At 61.9% G+C, this 19,391-nt stretch overlaps 20 non-coding genes across 20 annotated transcripts; all 20 read right to left on the bottom strand.

Annotated features, from left to right (window-relative positions):
• Positions 1-391: 391 nt before the first annotated feature.
• On the bottom strand, positions 392-555 carry LOC138498835 (U1 spliceosomal RNA). Its single transcript, XR_011278935.1, has one exon. It is a non-coding gene; the product is annotated as a U1 spliceosomal RNA (small nuclear RNA).
• Positions 556-1,356: 801 nt separating this feature from the next.
• On the bottom strand, positions 1,357-1,520 carry LOC138498836 (U1 spliceosomal RNA). Its single transcript, XR_011278936.1, has one exon. It is a non-coding gene; the product is annotated as a U1 spliceosomal RNA (small nuclear RNA).
• Positions 1,521-2,304: 784 nt separating this feature from the next.
• LOC138498837 (U1 spliceosomal RNA) lies at positions 2,305-2,468 on the bottom strand. Its single transcript, XR_011278937.1, has one exon. It is a non-coding gene; the product is annotated as a U1 spliceosomal RNA (small nuclear RNA).
• A 791-nt stretch (positions 2,469-3,259) lies between these two features.
• Positions 3,260-3,423, bottom strand: LOC138498838 (U1 spliceosomal RNA). Its single transcript, XR_011278938.1, has one exon. It is a non-coding gene; the product is annotated as a U1 spliceosomal RNA (small nuclear RNA).
• An 801-nt stretch (positions 3,424-4,224) lies between these two features.
• Positions 4,225-4,388, bottom strand: LOC138498839 (U1 spliceosomal RNA). Its single transcript, XR_011278939.1, has one exon. It is a non-coding gene; the product is annotated as a U1 spliceosomal RNA (small nuclear RNA).
• Positions 4,389-5,181: 793 nt separating this feature from the next.
• On the bottom strand, positions 5,182-5,345 carry LOC138498840 (U1 spliceosomal RNA). Its single transcript, XR_011278940.1, has one exon. It is a non-coding gene; the product is annotated as a U1 spliceosomal RNA (small nuclear RNA).
• An 801-nt stretch (positions 5,346-6,146) lies between these two features.
• On the bottom strand, positions 6,147-6,310 carry LOC138498841 (U1 spliceosomal RNA). The gene has a single exon (XR_011278941.1). It is a non-coding gene; the product is annotated as a U1 spliceosomal RNA (small nuclear RNA).
• Positions 6,311-7,103: 793 nt separating this feature from the next.
• On the bottom strand, positions 7,104-7,267 carry LOC138498843 (U1 spliceosomal RNA). Its single transcript, XR_011278942.1, has one exon. It is a non-coding gene; the product is annotated as a U1 spliceosomal RNA (small nuclear RNA).
• Positions 7,268-8,060: 793 nt separating this feature from the next.
• On the bottom strand, positions 8,061-8,224 carry LOC138498844 (U1 spliceosomal RNA). Its single transcript, XR_011278943.1, has one exon. It is a non-coding gene; the product is annotated as a U1 spliceosomal RNA (small nuclear RNA).
• A 793-nt stretch (positions 8,225-9,017) lies between these two features.
• Positions 9,018-9,181, bottom strand: LOC138498845 (U1 spliceosomal RNA). The gene has a single exon (XR_011278944.1). It is a non-coding gene; the product is annotated as a U1 spliceosomal RNA (small nuclear RNA).
• Positions 9,182-9,982: 801 nt separating this feature from the next.
• Positions 9,983-10,146, bottom strand: LOC138498846 (U1 spliceosomal RNA). Its single transcript, XR_011278945.1, has one exon. It is a non-coding gene; the product is annotated as a U1 spliceosomal RNA (small nuclear RNA).
• A 777-nt stretch (positions 10,147-10,923) lies between these two features.
• Positions 10,924-11,087, bottom strand: LOC138498847 (U1 spliceosomal RNA). Its single transcript, XR_011278946.1, has one exon. It is a non-coding gene; the product is annotated as a U1 spliceosomal RNA (small nuclear RNA).
• A 791-nt stretch (positions 11,088-11,878) lies between these two features.
• LOC138498848 (U1 spliceosomal RNA) lies at positions 11,879-12,042 on the bottom strand. Its single transcript, XR_011278947.1, has one exon. It is a non-coding gene; the product is annotated as a U1 spliceosomal RNA (small nuclear RNA).
• An 801-nt stretch (positions 12,043-12,843) lies between these two features.
• LOC138498849 (U1 spliceosomal RNA) lies at positions 12,844-13,007 on the bottom strand. Its single transcript, XR_011278948.1, has one exon. It is a non-coding gene; the product is annotated as a U1 spliceosomal RNA (small nuclear RNA).
• A 785-nt stretch (positions 13,008-13,792) lies between these two features.
• Positions 13,793-13,956, bottom strand: LOC138498850 (U1 spliceosomal RNA). Its single transcript, XR_011278949.1, has one exon. It is a non-coding gene; the product is annotated as a U1 spliceosomal RNA (small nuclear RNA).
• A 791-nt stretch (positions 13,957-14,747) lies between these two features.
• On the bottom strand, positions 14,748-14,911 carry LOC138498851 (U1 spliceosomal RNA). The gene has a single exon (XR_011278950.1). It is a non-coding gene; the product is annotated as a U1 spliceosomal RNA (small nuclear RNA).
• Positions 14,912-15,688: 777 nt separating this feature from the next.
• On the bottom strand, positions 15,689-15,852 carry LOC138498852 (U1 spliceosomal RNA). Its single transcript, XR_011278951.1, has one exon. It is a non-coding gene; the product is annotated as a U1 spliceosomal RNA (small nuclear RNA).
• A 791-nt stretch (positions 15,853-16,643) lies between these two features.
• On the bottom strand, positions 16,644-16,807 carry LOC138498854 (U1 spliceosomal RNA). Its single transcript, XR_011278952.1, has one exon. It is a non-coding gene; the product is annotated as a U1 spliceosomal RNA (small nuclear RNA).
• Positions 16,808-17,608: 801 nt separating this feature from the next.
• LOC138498855 (U1 spliceosomal RNA) lies at positions 17,609-17,772 on the bottom strand. The gene has a single exon (XR_011278953.1). It is a non-coding gene; the product is annotated as a U1 spliceosomal RNA (small nuclear RNA).
• A 784-nt stretch (positions 17,773-18,556) lies between these two features.
• LOC138498856 (U1 spliceosomal RNA) lies at positions 18,557-18,720 on the bottom strand. Its single transcript, XR_011278954.1, has one exon. It is a non-coding gene; the product is annotated as a U1 spliceosomal RNA (small nuclear RNA).
• Between the last annotated feature and the right edge of the window lie 671 nt (positions 18,721-19,391).

Genomic DNA, 19,391 nt, shown 5'->3' on the forward strand with positions numbered 1-19,391 from the left:
GCCGTGAAGGCAACGCCCGATCGTGCCCGATCGGTGCTCGGACGGGGCCGGCGGCAGCTGGTAGCCAGTGAACCCCCCCCCCAATCCCCAGGAGCTGGATGGGACTTCTTAAGGTTGGAGGGCCTGGCCGTGTTAACAGAGCCCGGGCGGGGCGGGGCAGGGCGGCTTCAAGAACTACTGGGGCCCCTGATATCATGGGGCGCACAAGTCTGGGGTTAGGCGCCTGTGCACTTGACCCCTCCAGTGAATGCTGGCCCTCTGGACTGCAGCAACATTCAGAGGCTACCTACTCACACACGTGACTTAAGAAACTCTGCTGCAAGACCAGGGGCTCCGTGTGTAAACAAGCTGACTCTGCACACTAAACTTTTTCTTTCTTTGACCAATAAATCAGGGGATAGCGCGAACGCAGTCCCCCACTACCAGAAATAATGCAGTCGAGTATCCCGCATTTGGGGACATCGCAGGGGTCAGCAAATCCGATGTGCAATGGATGAGCCTCACCCTGGGAGATCTGCCTTGTTGATCACAGATGCTCCCCTGCCAGGTAAGTATGAGTTGCGAGCAAGAGGGCAGGGGTTGGGCCTGTTCTGGAATCCCCGCTAAGCGAGGGTGAGAAGGCAGGCCCTGACCCAGCCCTAGCCCTCCCGGAAGCCCCGAGCGCCTGCAGAGCTGCCTGTCCCACGTTCAGGGGGAAGCTCCGGCAGGCAGAGCTCAGCAGAAGAGGCACATTGCAGCACAGGTCCTTTCTCCCATCAGGCCCTGCTCCGCACGAGATTTGCATAAATTCCGGCCTGGCCGCCAGCCTGCAGGCCCAGTCGGATAGCGAGCAGGCCTGGTGCAGTGCGCCCACTGGCCTGTCGGCCCCCAGGGCCCATGGCCCTCCTGAGCCGACAGGCCACCCCGCTTAACAAGAGCGTCTTGGGTGGGGTGCTCCCCAGCAGGACACGGCAACGCCGTGAAGGCGACGCCCGATCGTGCCCGATCGGTGCTCGGACGGGGCCGGCGGCAGCTGGTAGCCAGTGAACCCCCCCCCCCCCAATCCCCAATCCCCAGGAGCTGGATGGGACTTCTTAAGGTTGGAGGGCCTGGCCGTGATAACAGAGCCCGGGCGGGGCGGGGCAGGGCGGCTTCAAGAACTACTGGGGCCCCTGATATCATGGGGCGCACAAGTCTGGGGTTAGGCGCCTGTGCACTTGACCCCTCCAGTGAATGCTGGCCCTCTGGACTGCAGCAACATTCAGAGGCTACCTACTCACACACGTGACTTAAGAAACTCTGCTGCAAGACCAGGGGCTCCGTGTGTAAACAAGCTGACTCTGCACACTAAACTTTTTCTTTCTTTGACCAATAAATCAGGGGATAGCGCGAACGCAGTCCCCCACTACCAGAAATAATGCAGTCGAGTATCCCGCATTTGGGGACATCGCAGGGGTCAGCAAATCCGATGTGCAATGGATGAGCCTCACCCTGGGAGATCTGCCTTGTTGATCACAGATGCTCCCCTGCCAGGTAAGTATGAGTTGCGAGCAAGAGGGCAGGGGTTGGGCCTGTTCTGGAATCCCCGCTAAGCGAGGGTGAGAAGGCAGGCCCTGACCCAGCCCCAGCCCTCCCGGAAGCCCCGAGCGCCTGCAGAGCTGCCTGTCCCACGTTCAGGGGGAAGCTCCGGCAGGCAGAGCTCAGCAGAAGAGGCACATTGCAGCACAGGTCCTTTCTCCCATCAGGCCCTGCTCCGCACGAGATTTGCATAAATTCCGGCCTGGCCGCCAGCCTGCAGGCCCAGTCGGATAGCGAGCAGGCCTGGTGCAGTGCGCCCACTGGCCTGTCGGCCCCCAGGGCCCATGGCCCTCCTGAGCCGACAGGCCACCCCGCTTAACAAGAGCGTCTTGGGTGGGGTGCTCCCCAGCAGGACACGGCAACGCCCGATCGTGCCCGATCGGTGCTCGGACGGGGCCGGCGGCAGCTGGTAGCCAGTGAACCCCCCCCCCCCCCCCCAATCCCCAGGAGCTGGATGGGACTTCTTAAGGTTGGAGGGCCTGGCCGTGATAACAGAGCCCGGGCGGGGCGGGGCAGGGCGGCTTCAAGAACTACTGGGGCCCCTGATATCATGGGGCGCACAAGTCTGGGGTTAGGCGCCTGTGCACTTGACCCCTCCAGTGAATGCTGGCCCTCTGGACTGCAGCAACATTCAGAGGCTACCTACTCACACACGTGACTTAAGAAACTCTGCTGCAAGACCAGGGGCTCCGTGTGTAAACAAGCTGACTCTGCACACTAAACTTTTTCTTTCTTTGACCAATAAATCAGGGGATAGCGCGAACGCAGTCCCCCACTACCAGAAATAATGCAGTCGAGTATCCCGCATTTGGGGACATCGCAGGGGTCAGCAAATCCGATGTGCAATGGATGAGCCTCACCCTGGGAGATCTGCCTTGTTGATCACAGATGCTCCCCTGCCAGGTAAGTATGAGTTGCGAGCAAGAGGGCAGGGGTTGGGCCTGTTCTGGAATCCCCGCTAAGCGAGGGTGAGAAGGCAGGCCCTGACCCAGCCCCAGCCCTCCCGGAAGCCCCGAGCGCCTGCAGGGCTGCCTGTCCCACGTTCAGGGGGAAGCTCCGGCAGGCAGAGCTCAGCAGAAGAGGCACATTGCAGCACAGGTCCTTTCTCCCATCAGGCCCTGCTCCGCACGAGATTTGCATAAATTCCGGCCTGGCCGCCAGCCTGCAGGCCCAGTCGGATAGCGAGCAGGCCTGGTGCAGTGCGCCCACTGGCCTGTCGGCCCCCAGGGCCCATGGCCCTCCTGAGCCGACAGGCCACCCCGCTTAACAAGAGCGTCTTGGGTGGGGTGCTCCCCAGCAGGACACGGCAACGCCGTGAAGGCAACGCCCGATCGTGCCCGATCGGTGCTCGGACGGGGCCGGCGGCAGCTGGTAGCCAGTGAACCCCCCCCCCAATCCCCAGGAGCTGGATGGGACTTCTTAAGGTTGGAGGGCCTGGCCGTGTTAACAGAGCCCGGGCGGGGCGGGGCAGGGCGGCTTCAAGAACTACTGGGGCCCCTGATATCATGGGGCGCACAAGTCTGGGGTTAGGCGCCTGTGCACTTGACCCCTCCAGTGAATGCTGGCCCTCTGGACTGCAGCAACATTCAGAGGCTACCTACTCACACACGTGACTTAAGAAACTCTGCTGCAAGACCAGGGGCTCCGTGTGTAAACAAGCTGACTCTGCACACTAAACTTTTTCTTTCTTTGACCAATAAATCAGGGGATAGCGCGAACGCAGTCCCCCACTACCAGAAATAATGCAGTCGAGTATCCCGCATTTGGGGACATCGCAGGGGTCAGCAAATCCGATGTGCAATGGATGAGCCTCACCCTGGGAGATCTGCCTTGTTGATCACAGATGCTCCCCTGCCAGGTAAGTATGAGTTGCGAGCAAGAGGGCAGGGGTTGGGCCTGTTCTGGAATCCCCGCTAAGCGAGGGTGAGAAGGCAGGCCCTGACCCAGCCCTAGCCCTCCCGGAAGCCCCGAGCGCCTGCAGAGCTGCCTGTCCCACGTTCAGGGGGAAGCTCCGGCAGGCAGAGCTCAGCAGAAGAGGCACATTGCAGCACAGGTCCTTTCTCCCATCAGGCCCTGCTCCGCACGAGATTTGCATAAATTCCGGCCTGGCCGCCAGCCTGCAGGCCCAGTCGGATAGCGAGCAGGCCTGGTGCAGTGCGCCCACTGGCCTGTCGGCCCCCAGGGCCCATGGCCCTCCTGAGCCGACAGGCCACCCCGCTTAACAAGAGCGTCTTGGGTGGGGTGCTCCCCAGCAGGACACGGCAACGCCGTGAAGGCAACGCCCGATCGTGCCCGATCGGTGCTCGGACGGGGCCGGCGGCAGCTGGTAGCCAGTGAACCCCCCCCCCCCCAATCCCCAATCCCCAGGAGCTGGATGGGACTTCTTAAGGTTGGAGGGCCTGGCCGTGATAACAGAGCCCGGGCGGGGCGGGGCAGGGCGGCTTCAAGAACTACTGGGGCCCCTGATATCATGGGGCGCACAAGTCTGGGGTTAGGCGCCTGTGCACTTGACCCCTCCAGTGAATGCTGGCCCTCTGGACTGCAGCAACATTCAGAGGCTACCTACTCACACACGTGACTTAAGAAACTCTGCTGCAAGACCAGGGGCTCCGTGTGTAAACAAGCTGACTCTGCACACTAAACTTTTTCTTTCTTTGACCAATAAATCAGGGGATAGCGCGAACGCAGTCCCCCACTACCAGAAATAATGCAGTCGAGTATCCCGCATTTGGGGACATCGCAGGGGTCAGCAAATCCGATGTGCAATGGATGAGCCTCACCCTGGGAGATCTGCCTTGTTGATCACAGATGCTCCCCTGCCAGGTAAGTATGAGTTGCGAGCAAGAGGGCAGGGGTTGGGCCTGTTCTGGAATCCCCGCTAAGCGAGGGTGAGAAGGCAGGCCCTGACCCAGCCCCAGCCCTCCCGGAAGCCCCGAGCGCCTGCAGAGCTGCCTGTCCCACGTTCAGGGGGAAGCTCCGGCAGGCAGAGCTCAGCAGAAGAGGCACATTGCAGCACAGGTCCTTTCTCCCATCAGGCCCTGCTCCGCACGAGATTTGCATAAATTCCGGCCTGGCCGCCAGCCTGCAGGCCCAGTCGGATAGCGAGCAGGCCTGGTGCAGTGCGCCCACTGGCCTGTCGGCCCCCAGGGCCCATGGCCCTCCTGAGCCGACAGGCCACCCCGCTTAACAAGAGCGTCTTGGGTGGGGTGCTCCCCAGCAGGACACGGCAACGCCCGATCGTGCCCGATCGGTGCTCGGACGGGGCCGGCGGCAGCTGGTAGCCAGTGAACCCCCCCCCCCCCCCCCCCAATCCCCAATCCCCAGGAGCTGGATGGGACTTCTTAAGGTTGGAGGGCCTGGCCGTGATAACAGAGCCCGGGCGGGGCGGGGCAGGGCGGCTTCAAGAACTACTGGGGCCCCTGATATCATGGGGCGCACAAGTCTGGGGTTAGGCGCCTGTGCACTTGACCCCTCCAGTGAATGCTGGCCCTCTGGACTGCAGCAACATTCAGAGGCTACCTACTCACACACGTGACTTAAGAAACTCTGCTGCAAGACCAGGGGCTCCGTGTGTAAACAAGCTGACTCTGCACACTAAACTTTTTCTTTCTTTGACCAATAAATCAGGGGATAGCGCGAACGCAGTCCCCCACTACCAGAAATAATGCAGTCGAGTATCCCGCATTTGGGGACATCGCAGGGGTCAGCAAATCCGATGTGCAATGGATGAGCCTCACCCTGGGAGATCTGCCTTGTTGATCACAGATGCTCCCCTGCCAGGTAAGTATGAGTTGCGAGCAAGAGGGCAGGGGTTGGGCCTGTTCTGGAATCCCCGCTAAGCGAGGGTGAGAAGGCAGGCCCTGACCCAGCCCCAGCCCTCCCGGAAGCCCCGAGCGCCTGCAGGGCTGCCTGTCCCACGTTCAGGGGGAAGCTCCGGCAGGCAGAGCTCAGCAGAAGAGGCACATTGCAGCACAGGTCCTTTCTCCCATCAGGCCCTGCTCCGCACGAGATTTGCATAAATTCCGGCCTGGCCGCCAGCCTGCAGGCCCAGTCGGATAGCGAGCAGGCCTGGTGCAGTGCGCCCACTGGCCTGTCGGCCCCCAGGGCCCATGGCCCTCCTGAGCCGACAGGCCACCCCGCTTAACAAGAGCGTCTTGGGTGGGGTGCTCCCCAGCAGGACACGGCAACGCCGTGAAGGCAACGCCCGATCGTGCCCGATCGGTGCTCGGACGGGGCCGGCGGCAGCTGGTAGCCAGTGAACCCCCCCCCCCCCAATCCCCAATCCCCAGGAGCTGGATGGGACTTCTTAAGGTTGGAGGGCCTGGCCGTGATAACAGAGCCCGGGCGGGGCGGGGCAGGGCGGCTTCAAGAACTACTGGGGCCCCTGATATCATGGGGCGCACAAGTCTGGGGTTAGGCGCCTGTGCACTTGACCCCTCCAGTGAATGCTGGCCCTCTGGACTGCAGCAACATTCAGAGGCTACCTACTCACACACGTGACTTAAGAAACTCTGCTGCAAGACCAGGGGCTCCGTGTGTAAACAAGCTGACTCTGCACACTAAACTTTTTCTTTCTTTGACCAATAAATCAGGGGATAGCGCGAACGCAGTCCCCCACTACCAGAAATAATGCAGTCGAGTATCCCGCATTTGGGGACATCGCAGGGGTCAGCAAATCCGATGTGCAATGGATGAGCCTCACCCTGGGAGATCTGCCTTGTTGATCACAGATGCTCCCCTGCCAGGTAAGTATGAGTTGCGAGCAAGAGGGCAGGGGTTGGGCCTGTTCTGGAATCCCCGCTAAGCGAGGGTGAGAAGGCAGGCCCTGACCCAGCCCCAGCCCTCCCGGAAGCCCCGAGCGCCTGCAGAGCTGCCTGTCCCACGTTCAGGGGGAAGCTCCGGCAGGCAGAGCTCAGCAGAAGAGGCACATTGCAGCACAGGTCCTTTCTCCCATCAGGCCCTGCTCCGCACGAGATTTGCATAAATTCCGGCCTGGCCGCCAGCCTGCAGGCCCAGTCGGATAGCGAGCAGGCCTGGTGCAGTGCGCCCACTGGCCTGTCGGCCCCCAGGGCCCATGGCCCTCCTGAGCCGACAGGCCACCCCGCTTAACAAGAGCGTCTTGGGTGGGGTGCTCCCCAGCAGGACACGGCAACGCCCGATCGTGCCCGATCGGTGCTCGGACGGGGCCGGCGGCAGCTGGTAGCCAGTGAACCCCCCCCCCCCCCCCCCCAATCCCCAATCCCCAGGAGCTGGATGGGACTTCTTAAGGTTGGAGGGCCTGGCCGTGATAACAGAGCCCGGGCGGGGCGGGGCAGGGCGGCTTCAAGAACTACTGGGGCCCCTGATATCATGGGGCGCACAAGTCTGGGGTTAGGCGCCTGTGCACTTGACCCCTCCAGTGAATGCTGGCCCTCTGGACTGCAGCAACATTCAGAGGCTACCTACTCACACACGTGACTTAAGAAACTCTGCTGCAAGACCAGGGGCTCCGTGTGTAAACAAGCTGACTCTGCACACTAAACTTTTTCTTTCTTTGACCAATAAATCAGGGGATAGCGCGAACGCAGTCCCCCACTACCAGAAATAATGCAGTCGAGTATCCCGCATTTGGGGACATCGCAGGGGTCAGCAAATCCGATGTGCAATGGATGAGCCTCACCCTGGGAGATCTGCCTTGTTGATCACAGATGCTCCCCTGCCAGGTAAGTATGAGTTGCGAGCAAGAGGGCAGGGGTTGGGCCTGTTCTGGAATCCCCGCTAAGCGAGGGTGAGAAGGCAGGCCCTGACCCAGCCCCAGCCCTCCCGGAAGCCCCGAGCGCCTGCAGGGCTGCCTGTCCCACGTTCAGGGGGAAGCTCCGGCAGGCAGAGCTCAGCAGAAGAGGCACATTGCAGCACAGGTCCTTTCTCCCATCAGGCCCTGCTCCGCACGAGATTTGCATAAATTCCGGCCTGGCCGCCAGCCTGCAGGCCCAGTCGGATAGCGAGCAGGCCTGGTGCAGTGCGCCCACTGGCCTGTCGGCCCCCAGGGCCCATGGCCCTCCTGAGCCGACAGGCCACCCCGCTTAACAAGAGCGTCTTGGGTGGGGTGCTCCCCAGCAGGACACGGCAACGCCCGATCGTGCCCGATCGGTGCTCGGACGGGGCCGGCGGCAGCTGGTAGCCAGTGAACCCCCCCCCCCCCCCCCCCAATCCCCAATCCCCAGGAGCTGGATGGGACTTCTTAAGGTTGGAGGGCCTGGCCGTGATAACAGAGCCCGGGCGGGGCGGGGCAGGGCGGCTTCAAGAACTACTGGGGCCCCTGATATCATGGGGCGCACAAGTCTGGGGTTAGGCGCCTGTGCACTTGACCCCTCCAGTGAATGCTGGCCCTCTGGACTGCAGCAACATTCAGAGGCTACCTACTCACACACGTGACTTAAGAAACTCTGCTGCAAGACCAGGGGCTCCGTGTGTAAACAAGCTGACTCTGCACACTAAACTTTTTCTTTCTTTGACCAATAAATCAGGGGATAGCGCGAACGCAGTCCCCCACTACCAGAAATAATGCAGTCGAGTATCCCGCATTTGGGGACATCGCAGGGGTCAGCAAATCCGATGTGCAATGGATGAGCCTCACCCTGGGAGATCTGCCTTGTTGATCACAGATGCTCCCCTGCCAGGTAAGTATGAGTTGCGAGCAAGAGGGCAGGGGTTGGGCCTGTTCTGGAATCCCCGCTAAGCGAGGGTGAGAAGGCAGGCCCTGACCCAGCCCCAGCCCTCCCGGAAGCCCCGAGCGCCTGCAGGGCTGCCTGTCCCACGTTCAGGGGGAAGCTCCGGCAGGCAGAGCTCAGCAGAAGAGGCACATTGCAGCACAGGTCCTTTCTCCCATCAGGCCCTGCTCCGCACGAGATTTGCATAAATTCCGGCCTGGCCGCCAGCCTGCAGGCCCAGTCGGATAGCGAGCAGGCCTGGTGCAGTGCGCCCACTGGCCTGTCGGCCCCCAGGGCCCATGGCCCTCCTGAGCCGACAGGCCACCCCGCTTAACAAGAGCGTCTTGGGTGGGGTGCTCCCCAGCAGGACACGGCAACGCCCGATCGTGCCCGATCGGTGCTCGGACGGGGCCGGCGGCAGCTGGTAGCCAGTGAACCCCCCCCCCCCCCCCCCCAATCCCCAATCCCCAGGAGCTGGATGGGACTTCTTAAGGTTGGAGGGCCTGGCCGTGATAACAGAGCCCGGGCGGGGCGGGGCAGGGCGGCTTCAAGAACTACTGGGGCCCCTGATATCATGGGGCGCACAAGTCTGGGGTTAGGCGCCTGTGCACTTGACCCCTCCAGTGAATGCTGGCCCTCTGGACTGCAGCAACATTCAGAGGCTACCTACTCACACACGTGACTTAAGAAACTCTGCTGCAAGACCAGGGGCTCCGTGTGTAAACAAGCTGACTCTGCACACTAAACTTTTTCTTTCTTTGACCAATAAATCAGGGGATAGCGCGAACGCAGTCCCCCACTACCAGAAATAATGCAGTCGAGTATCCCGCATTTGGGGACATCGCAGGGGTCAGCAAATCCGATGTGCAATGGATGAGCCTCACCCTGGGAGATCTGCCTTGTTGATCACAGATGCTCCCCTGCCAGGTAAGTATGAGTTGCGAGCAAGAGGGCAGGGGTTGGGCCTGTTCTGGAATCCCCGCTAAGCGAGGGTGAGAAGGCAGGCCCTGACCCAGCCCCAGCCCTCCCGGAAGCCCCGAGCGCCTGCAGAGCTGCCTGTCCCACGTTCAGGGGGAAGCTCCGGCAGGCAGAGCTCAGCAGAAGAGGCACATTGCAGCACAGGTCCTTTCTCCCATCAGGCCCTGCTCCGCACGAGATTTGCATAAATTCCGGCCTGGCCGCCAGCCTGCAGGCCCAGTCGGATAGCGAGCAGGCCTGGTGCAGTGCGCCCACTGGCCTGTCGGCCCCCAGGGCCCATGGCCCTCCTGAGCCGACAGGCCACCCCGCTTAACAAGAGCGTCTTGGGTGGGGTGCTCCCCAGCAGGACACGGCAACGCCGTGAAGGCAACGCCCGATCGTGCCCGATCGGTGCTCGGACGGGGCCGGCGGCAGCTGGTAGCCAGTGAACCCCCCCCCCCCCAATCCCCAATCCCCAGGAGCTGGATGGGACTTCTTAAGGTTGGAGGGCCTGGCCGTGATAACAGAGCCCGGGCGGGGCGGGGCAGGGCGGCTTCAAGAACTACTGGGGCCCCTGATATCATGGGGCGCACAAGTCTGGGGTTAGGCGCCTGTGCACTTGACCCCTCCAGTGAATGCTGGCCCTCTGGACTGCAGCAACATTCAGAGGCTACCTACTCACACACGTGACTTAAGAAACTCTGCTGCAAGACCAGGGGCTCCGTGTGTAAACAAGCTGACTCTGCACACTAAACTTTTTCTTTCTTTGACCAATAAATCAGGGGATAGCGCGAACGCAGTCCCCCACTACCAGAAATAATGCAGTCGAGTATCCCGCATTTGGGGACATCGCAGGGGTCAGCAAATCCGATGTGCAATGGATGAGCCTCACCCTGGGAGATCTGCCTTGTTGATCACAGATGCTCCCCTGCCAGGTAAGTATGAGTTGCGAGCAAGAGGGCAGGGGTTGGGCCTGTTCTGGAATCCCCGCTAAGCGAGGGTGAGAAGGCAGGCCCTGACCCAGCCCCAGCCCTCCCGGAAGCCCCGAGCGCCTGCAGAGCTGCCTGTCCCACGTTCAGGGGGAAGCTCCGGCAGGCAGAGCTCAGCAGAAGAGGCACATTGCAGCACAGGTCCTTTCTCCCATCAGGCCCTGCTCCGCACGAGATTTGCATAAATTCCGGCCTGGCCGCCAGCCTGCAGGCCCAGTCGGATAGCGAGCAGGCCTGGTGCAGTGCGCCCACTGGCCTGTCGGCCCCCAGGGCCCATGGCCCTCCTGAGCCGACAGGCCACCCCGCTTAACAAGAGCGTCTTGGGTGGGGTGCTCCCCAGCAGGACACGGCAACGCCCGATCGTGCCCGATCGGTGCTCGGACGGGGCCGGCGGCAGCTGGTAGCCAGTGAACCCCCCCCCCAATCCCCAGGAGCTGGATGGGACTTCTTAAGGTTGGAGGGCCTGGCCGTGTTAACAGAGCCCGGGCGGGGCGGGGCAGGGCGGCTTCAAGAACTACTGGGGCCCCTGATATCATGGGGCGCACAAGTCTGGGGTTAGGCGCCTGTGCACTTGACCCCTCCAGTGAATGCTGGCCCTCTGGACTGCAGCAACATTCAGAGGCTACCTACTCACACACGTGACTTAAGAAACTCTGCTGCAAGACCAGGGGCTCCGTGTGTAAACAAGCTGACTCTGCACACTAAACTTTTTCTTTCTTTGACCAATAAATCAGGGGATAGCGCGAACGCAGTCCCCCACTACCAGAAATAATGCAGTCGAGTATCCCGCATTTGGGGACATCGCAGGGGTCAGCAAATCCGATGTGCAATGGATGAGCCTCACCCTGGGAGATCTGCCTTGTTGATCACAGATGCTCCCCTGCCAGGTAAGTATGAGTTGCGAGCAAGAGGGCAGGGGTTGGGCCTGTTCTGGAATCCCCGCTAAGCGAGGGTGAGAAGGCAGGCCCTGACCCAGCCCCAGCCCTCCCGGAAGCCCCGAGCGCCTGCAGGGCTGCCTGTCCCACGTTCAGGGGGAAGCTCCGGCAGGCAGAGCTCAGCAGAAGAGGCACATTGCAGCACAGGTCCTTTCTCCCATCAGGCCCTGCTCCGCCCGAGATTTGCATACATTCCGGCCTGGCCCCCAGCCTGCAGGCCCAGTCGGATAGCGAGCAGGCCTGGTGCAGTGCGCCCACTGGCCTGTCGGCCCCCAGGGCCCATGGCCCTCCTGAGCCGACAGGCCACCCCGCTTAACAAGAGCGTCTTGGGTGGGGTGCTCCCCAGCAGGACACGGCAACGCCGTGAAGGCAACGCCCGATCGTGCCCGATCGGTGCTCGGACGGGGCCGGCGGCAGCTGGTAGCCAGTGAACCCCCCCCCCAATCCCCAGGAGCTGGATGGGACTTCTTAAGGTTGGAGGGCCTGGCCGTGTTAACAGAGCCCGGGCGGGGCGGGGCAGGGCGGCTTCAAGAACTACTGGGGCCCCTGATATCATGGGGCGCACAAGTCTGGGGTTAGGCGCCTGTGCACTTGACCCCTCCAGTGAATGCTGGCCCTCTGGACTGCAGCAACATTCAGAGGCTACCTACTCACACACGTGACTTAAGAAACTCTGCTGCAAGACCAGGGGCTCCGTGTGTAAACAAGCTGACTCTGCACACTAAACTTTTTCTTTCTTTGACCAATAAATCAGGGGATAGCGCGAACGCAGTCCCCCACTACCAGAAATAATGCAGTCGAGTATCCCGCATTTGGGGACATCGCAGGGGTCAGCAAATCCGATGTGCAATGGATGAGCCTCACCCTGGGAGATCTGCCTTGTTGATCACAGATGCTCCCCTGCCAGGTAAGTATGAGTTGCGAGCAAGAGGGCAGGGGTTGGGCCTGTTCTGGAATCCCCGCTAAGCGAGGGTGAGAAGGCAGGCCCTGACCCAGCCCTAGCCCTCCCGGAAGCCCCGAGCGCCTGCAGAGCTGCCTGTCCCACGTTCAGGGGGAAGCTCCGGCAGGCAGAGCTCAGCAGAAGAGGCACATTGCAGCACAGGTCCTTTCTCCCATCAGGCCCTGCTCCGCACGAGATTTGCATAAATTCCGGCCTGGCCGCCAGCCTGCAGGCCCAGTCGGATAGCGAGCAGGCCTGGTGCAGTGCGCCCACTGGCCTGTCGGCCCCCAGGGCCCATGGCCCTCCTGAGCCGACAGGCCACCCCGCTTAACAAGAGCGTCTTGGGTGGGGTGCTCCCCAGCAGGACACGGCAACGCCGTGAAGGCGACGCCCGATCGTGCCCGATCGGTGCTCGGACGGGGCCGGCGGCAGCTGGTAGCCAGTGAACCCCCCCCCCCCCAATCCCCAATCCCCAGGAGCTGGATGGGACTTCTTAAGGTTGGAGGGCCTGGCCGTGATAACAGAGCCCGGGCGGGGCGGGGCAGGGCGGCTTCAAGAACTACTGGGGCCCCTGATATCATGGGGCGCACAAGTCTGGGGTTAGGCGCCTGTGCACTTGACCCCTCCAGTGAATGCTGGCCCTCTGGACTGCAGCAACATTCAGAGGCTACCTACTCACACACGTGACTTAAGAAACTCTGCTGCAAGACCAGGGGCTCCGTGTGTAAACAAGCTGACTCTGCACACTAAACTTTTTCTTTCTTTGACCAATAAATCAGGGGATAGCGCGAACGCAGTCCCCCACTACCAGAAATAATGCAGTCGAGTATCCCGCATTTGGGGACATCGCAGGGGTCAGCAAATCCGATGTGCAATGGATGAGCCTCACCCTGGGAGATCTGCCTTGTTGATCACAGATGCTCCCCTGCCAGGTAAGTATGAGTTGCGAGCAAGAGGGCAGGGGTTGGGCCTGTTCTGGAATCCCCGCTAAGCGAGGGTGAGAAGGCAGGCCCTGACCCAGCCCCAGCCCTCCCGGAAGCCCCGAGCGCCTGCAGAGCTGCCTGTCCCACGTTCAGGGGGAAGCTCCGGCAGGCAGAGCTCAGCAGAAGAGGCACATTGCAGCACAGGTCCTTTCTCCCATCAGGCCCTGCTCCGCACGAGATTTGCATAAATTCCGGCCTGGCCGCCAGCCTGCAGGCCCAGTCGGATAGCGAGCAGGCCTGGTGCAGTGCGCCCACTGGCCTGTCGGCCCCCAGGGCCCATGGCCCTCCTGAGCCGACAGGCCACCCCGCTTAACAAGAGCGTCTTGGGTGGGGTGCTCCCCAGCAGGACACGGCAACGCCCGATCGTGCCCGATCGGTGCTCGGACGGGGCCGGCGGCAGCTGGTAGCCAGTGAACCCCCCCCCCCCCCCCCCAATCCCCAGGAGCTGGATGGGACTTCTTAAGGTTGGAGGGCCTGGCCGTGATAACAGAGCCCGGGCGGGGCGGGGCAGGGCGGCTTCAAGAACTACTGGGGCCCCTGATATCATGGGGCGCACAAGTCTGGGGTTAGGCGCCTGTGCACTTGACCCCTCCAGTGAATGCTGGCCCTCTGGACTGCAGCAACATTCAGAGGCTACCTACTCACACACGTGACTTAAGAAACTCTGCTGCAAGACCAGGGGCTCCGTGTGTAAACAAGCTGACTCTGCACACTAAACTTTTTCTTTCTTTGACCAATAAATCAGGGGATAGCGCGAACGCAGTCCCCCACTACCAGAAATAATGCAGTCGAGTATCCCGCATTTGGGGACATCGCAGGGGTCAGCAAATCCGATGTGCAATGGATGAGCCTCACCCTGGGAGATCTGCCTTGTTGATCACAGATGCTCCCCTGCCAGGTAAGTATGAGTTGCGAGCAAGAGGGCAGGGGTTGGGCCTGTTCTGGAATCCCCGCTAAGCGAGGGTGAGAAGGCAGGCCCTGACCCAGCCCCAGCCCTCCCGGAAGCCCCGAGCGCCTGCAGGGCTGCCTGTCCCACGTTCAGGGGGAAGCTCCGGCAGGCAGAGCTCAGCAGAAGAGGCACATTGCAGCACAGGTCCTTTCTCCCATCAGGCCCTGCTCCGCACGAGATTTGCATAAATTCCGGCCTGGCCGCCAGCCTGCAGGCCCAGTCGGATAGCGAGCAGGCCTGGTGCAGTGCGCCCACTGGCCTGTCGGCCCCCAGGGCCCATGGCCCTCCTGAGCCGACAGGCCACCCCGCTTAACAAGAGCGTCTTGGGTGGGGTGCTCCCCAGCAGGACACGGCAACGCCGTGAAGGCAACGCCCGATCGTGCCCGATCGGTGCTCGGACGGGGCCGGCGGCAGCTGGTAGCCAGTGAACCCCCCCCCCAATCCCCAGGAGCTGGATGGGACTTCTTAAGGTTGGAGGGCCTGGCCGTGTTAACAGAGCCCGGGCGGGGCGGGGCAGGGCGGCTTCAAGAACTACTGGGGCCCCTGATATCATGGGGCGCACAAGTCTGGGGTTAGGCGCCTGTGCACTTGACCCCTCCAGTGAATGCTGGCCCTCTGGACTGCAGCAACATTCAGAGGCTACCTACTCACACACGTGACTTAAGAAACTCTGCTGCAAGACCAGGGGCTCCGTGTGTAAACAAGCTGACTCTGCACACTAAACTTTTTCTTTCTTTGACCAATAAATCAGGGGATAGCGCGAACGCAGTCCCCCACTACCAGAAATAATGCAGTCGAGTATCCCGCATTTGGGGACATCGCAGGGGTCAGCAAATCCGATGTGCAATGGATGAGCCTCACCCTGGGAGATCTGCCTTGTTGATCACAGATGCTCCCCTGCCAGGTAAGTATGAGTTGCGAGCAAGAGGGCAGGGGTTGGGCCTGTTCTGGAATCCCCGCTAAGCGAGGGTGAGAAGGCAGGCCCTGACCCAGCCCCAGCCCTCCCGGAAGCCCCGAGCGCCTGCAGAGCTGCCTGTCCCACGTTCAGGGGGAAGCTCCGGCAGGCAGAGCTCAGCAGAAGAGGCACATTGCAGCACAGGTCCTTTCTCCCATCAGGCCCTGCTCCGCACGAGATTTGCATAAATTCCGGCCTGGCCGCCAGCCTGCAGGCCCAGTCGGATAGCGAGCAGGCCTGGTGCAGTGCGCCCACTGGCCTGTCGGCCCCCAGGGCCCATGGCCCTCCTGAGCCGACAGGCCACCCCGCTTAACAAGAGCGTCTTGGGTGGGGTGCTCCCCAGCAGGACACGGCAACGCCCGATCGTGCCCGATCGGTGCTCGGACGGGGCCGGCGGCAGCTGGTAGCCAGTGAACCCCCCCCCCAATCCCCAGGAGCTGGATGGGACTTCTTAAGGTTGGAGGGCCTGGCCGTGTTAACAGAGCCCGGGCGGGGCGGGGCAGGGCGGCTTCAAGAACTACTGGGGCCCCTGATATCATGGGGCGCACAAGTCTGGGGTTAGGCGCCTGTGCACTTGACCCCTCCAGTGAATGCTGGCCCTCTGGACTGCAGCAACATTCAGAGGCTACCTACTCACACACGTGACTTAAGAAACTCTGCTGCAAGACCAGGGGCTCCGTGTGTAAACAAGCTGACTCTGCACACTAAACTTTTTCTTTCTTTGACCAATAAATCAGGGGATAGCGCGAACGCAGTCCCCCACTACCAGAAATAATGCAGTCGAGTATCCCGCATTTGGGGACATCGCAGGGGTCAGCAAATCCGATGTGCAATGGATGAGCCTCACCCTGGGAGATCTGCCTTGTTGATCACAGATGCTCCCCTGCCAGGTAAGTATGAGTTGCGAGCAAGAGGGCAGGGGTTGGGCCTGTTCTGGAATCCCCGCTAAGCGAGGGTGAGAAGGCAGGCCCTGACCCAGCCCCAGCCCTCCCGGAAGCCCCGAGCGCCTGCAGGGCTGCCTGTCCCACGTTCAGGGGGAAGCTCCGGCAGGCAGAGCTCAGCAGAAGAGGCACATTGCAGCACAGGTCCTTTCTCCCATCAGGCCCTGCTCCGCCCGAGATTTGCATACATTCCGGCCTGGCCCCCAGCCTGCAGGCCCAGTCGGATAGCGAGCAGGCCTGGTGCAGTGCGCCCACTGGCCTGTCGGCCCCCAGGGCCCATGGCCCTCCTGAGCCGACAGGCCACCCCGCTTAACAAGAGCGTCTTGGGTGGGGTGCTCCCCAGCAGGACACGGCAACGCCGTGAAGGCAACGCCCGATCGTGCCCGATCGGTGCTCGGACGGGGCCGGCGGCAGCTGGTAGCCAGTGAACCCCCCCCCCAATCCCCAGGAGCTGGATGGGACTTCTTAAGGTTGGAGGGCCTGGCCGTGTTAACAGAGCCCGGGCGGGGCGGGGCAGGGCGGCTTCAAGAACTACTGGGGCCCCTGATATCATGGGGCGCACAAGTCTGGGGTTAGGCGCCTGTGCACTTGACCCCTCCAGTGAATGCTGGCCCTCTGGACTGCAGCAACATTCAGAGGCTACCTACTCACACACGTGACTTAAGAAACTCTGCTGCAAGACCAGGGGCTCCGTGTGTAAACAAGCTGACTCTGCACACTAAACTTTTTCTTTCTTTGACCAATAAATCAGGGGATAGCGCGAACGCAGTCCCCCACTACCAGAAATAATGCAGTCGAGTATCCCGCATTTGGGGACATCGCAGGGGTCAGCAAATCCGATGTGCAATGGATGAGCCTCACCCTGGGAGATCTGCCTTGTTGATCACAGATGCTCCCCTGCCAGGTAAGTATGAGTTGCGAGCAAGAGGGCAGGGGTTGGGCCTGTTCTGGAATCCCCGCTAAGCGAGGGTGAGAAGGCAGGCCCTGACCCAGCCCTAGCCCTCCCGGAAGCCCCGAGCGCCTGCAGAGCTGCCTGTCCCACGTTCAGGGGGAAGCTCCGGCAGGCAGAGCTCAGCAGAAGAGGCACATTGCAGCACAGGTCCTTTCTCCCATCAGGCCCTGCTCCGCACGAGATTTGCATAAATTCCGGCCTGGCCGCCAGCCTGCAGGCCCAGTCGGATAGCGAGCAGGCCTGGTGCAGTGCGCCCACTGGCCTGTCGGCCCCCAGGGCCCATGGCCCTCCTGAGCCGACAGGCCACCCCGCTTAACAAGAGCGTCTTGGGTGGGGTGCTCCCCAGCAGGACACGGCAACGCCGTGAAGGCGACGCCCGATCGTGCCCGATCGGTGCTCGGACGGGGCCGGCGGCAGCTGGTAGCCAGTGAACCCCCCCCCCCCCAATCCCCAATCCCCAGGAGCTGGATGGGACTTCTTAAGGTTGGAGGGCCTGGCCGTGATAACAGAGCCCGGGCGGGGCGGGGCAGGGCGGCTTCAAGAACTACTGGGGCCCCTGATATCATGGGGCGCACAAGTCTGGGGTTAGGCGCCTGTGCACTTGACCCCTCCAGTGAATGCTGGCCCTCTGGACTGCAGCAACATTCAGAGGCTACCTACTCACACACGTGACTTAAGAAACTCTGCTGCAAGACCAGGGGCTCCGTGTGTAAACAAGCTGACTCTGCACACTAAACTTTTTCTTTCTTTGACCAATAAATCAGGGGATAGCGCGAACGCAGTCCCCCACTACCAGAAATAATGCAGTCGAGTATCCCGCATTTGGGGACATCGCAGGGGTCAGCAAATCCGATGTGCAATGGATGAGCCTCACCCTGGGAGATCTGCCTTGTTGATCACAGATGCTCCCCTGCCAGGTAAGTATGAGTTGCGAGCAAGAGGGCAGGGGTTGGGCCTGTTCTGGAATCCCCGCTAAGCGAGGGTGAGAAGGCAGGCCCTGACCCAGCCCCAGCCCTCCCGGAAGCCCCGAGCGCCTGCAGAGCTGCCTGTCCCACGTTCAGGGGGAAGCTCCGGCAGGCAGAGCTCAGCAGAAGAGGCACATTGCAGCACAGGTCCTTTCTCCCATCAGGCCCTGCTCCGCACGAGATTTGCATAAATTCCGGCCTGGCCGCCAGCCTGCAGGCCCAGTCGGATAGCGAGCAGGCCTGGTGCAGTGCGCCCACTGGCCTGTCGGCCCCCAGGGCCCATGGCCCTCCTGAGCCGACAGGCCACCCCGCTTAACAAGAGCGTCTTGGGTGGGGTGCTCCCCAGCAGGACACGGCAACGCCCGATCGTGCCCGATCGGTGCTCGGACGGGGCCGGCGGCAGCTGGTAGCCAGTGAACCCCCCCCCCCCCCCCCAATCCCCAGGAGCTGGATGGGACTTCTTAAGGTTGGAGGGCCTGGCCGTGATAACAGAGCCCGGGCGGGGCGGGGCAGGGCGGCTTCAAGAACTACTGGGGCCCCTGATATCATGGGGCGCACAAGTCTGGGGTTAGGCGCCTGTGCACTTGACCCCTCCAGTGAATGCTGGCCCTCTGGACTGCAGCAACATTCAGAGGCTACCTACTCACACACGTGACTTAAGAAACTCTGCTGCAAGACCAGGGGCTCCGTGTGTAAACAAGCTGACTCTGCACACTAAACTTTTTCTTTCTTTGACCAATAAATCAGGGGATAGCGCGAACGCAGTCCCCCACTACCAGAAATAATGCAGTCGAGTATCCCGCATTTGGGGACATCGCAGGGGTCAGCAAATCCGATGTGCAATGGATGAGCCTCACCCTGGGAGATCTGCCTTGTTGATCACAGATGCTCCCCTGCCAGGTAAGTATGAGTTGCGAGCAAGAGGGCAGGGGTTGGGCCTGTTCTGGAATCCCCGCTAAGCGAGGGTGAGAAGGCAGGCCCTGACCCAGCCCCAGCCCTCCCGGAAGCCCCGAGCGCCTGCAGGGCTGCCTGTCCCACGTTCAGGGGGAAGCTCCGGCAGGCAGAGCTCAGCAGAAGAGGCACATTGCAGCACAGGTCCTTTCTCCCATCAGGCCCTGCTCCGCACGAGATTTGCATAAATTCCGGCCTGGCCGCCAGCCTGCAGGCCCAGTCGGATAGCGAGCAGGCCTGGTGCAGTGCGCCCACTGGCCTGTCGGCCCCCAGGGCCCATGGCCCTCCTGAGCCGACAGGCCACCCCGCTTAACAAGAGCGTCTTGGGTGGGGTGCTCCCCAGCAGGACACGGCAACGCCGTGAAGGCAACGCCCGATCGTGCCCGATCGGTGCTCGGACGGGGCCGGCGGCAGCTGGTAGCCAGTGAACCCCCCCCCCAATCCCCAGGAGCTGGATGGGACTTCTTAAGGTTGGAGGGCCTGGCCGTGTTAACAGAGCCCGGGCGGGGCGGGGCAGGGCGGCTTCAAGAACTACTGGGGCCCCTGATATCATGGGGCGCACAAGTCTGGGGTTAGGCGCCTGTGCACTTGACCCCTCCAGTGAATGCTGGCCCTCTGGACTGCAGCA

This window comes from Ambystoma mexicanum, chromosome 5q (genome assembly GCF_040938575.1).
Source record: "Ambystoma mexicanum isolate Mex_15411 chromosome 5q, UKY_AmexF1_1, whole genome shotgun sequence".
Classification (NCBI taxonomy): domain Eukaryota; kingdom Metazoa; phylum Chordata; class Amphibia; order Caudata; family Ambystomatidae; genus Ambystoma; species Ambystoma mexicanum.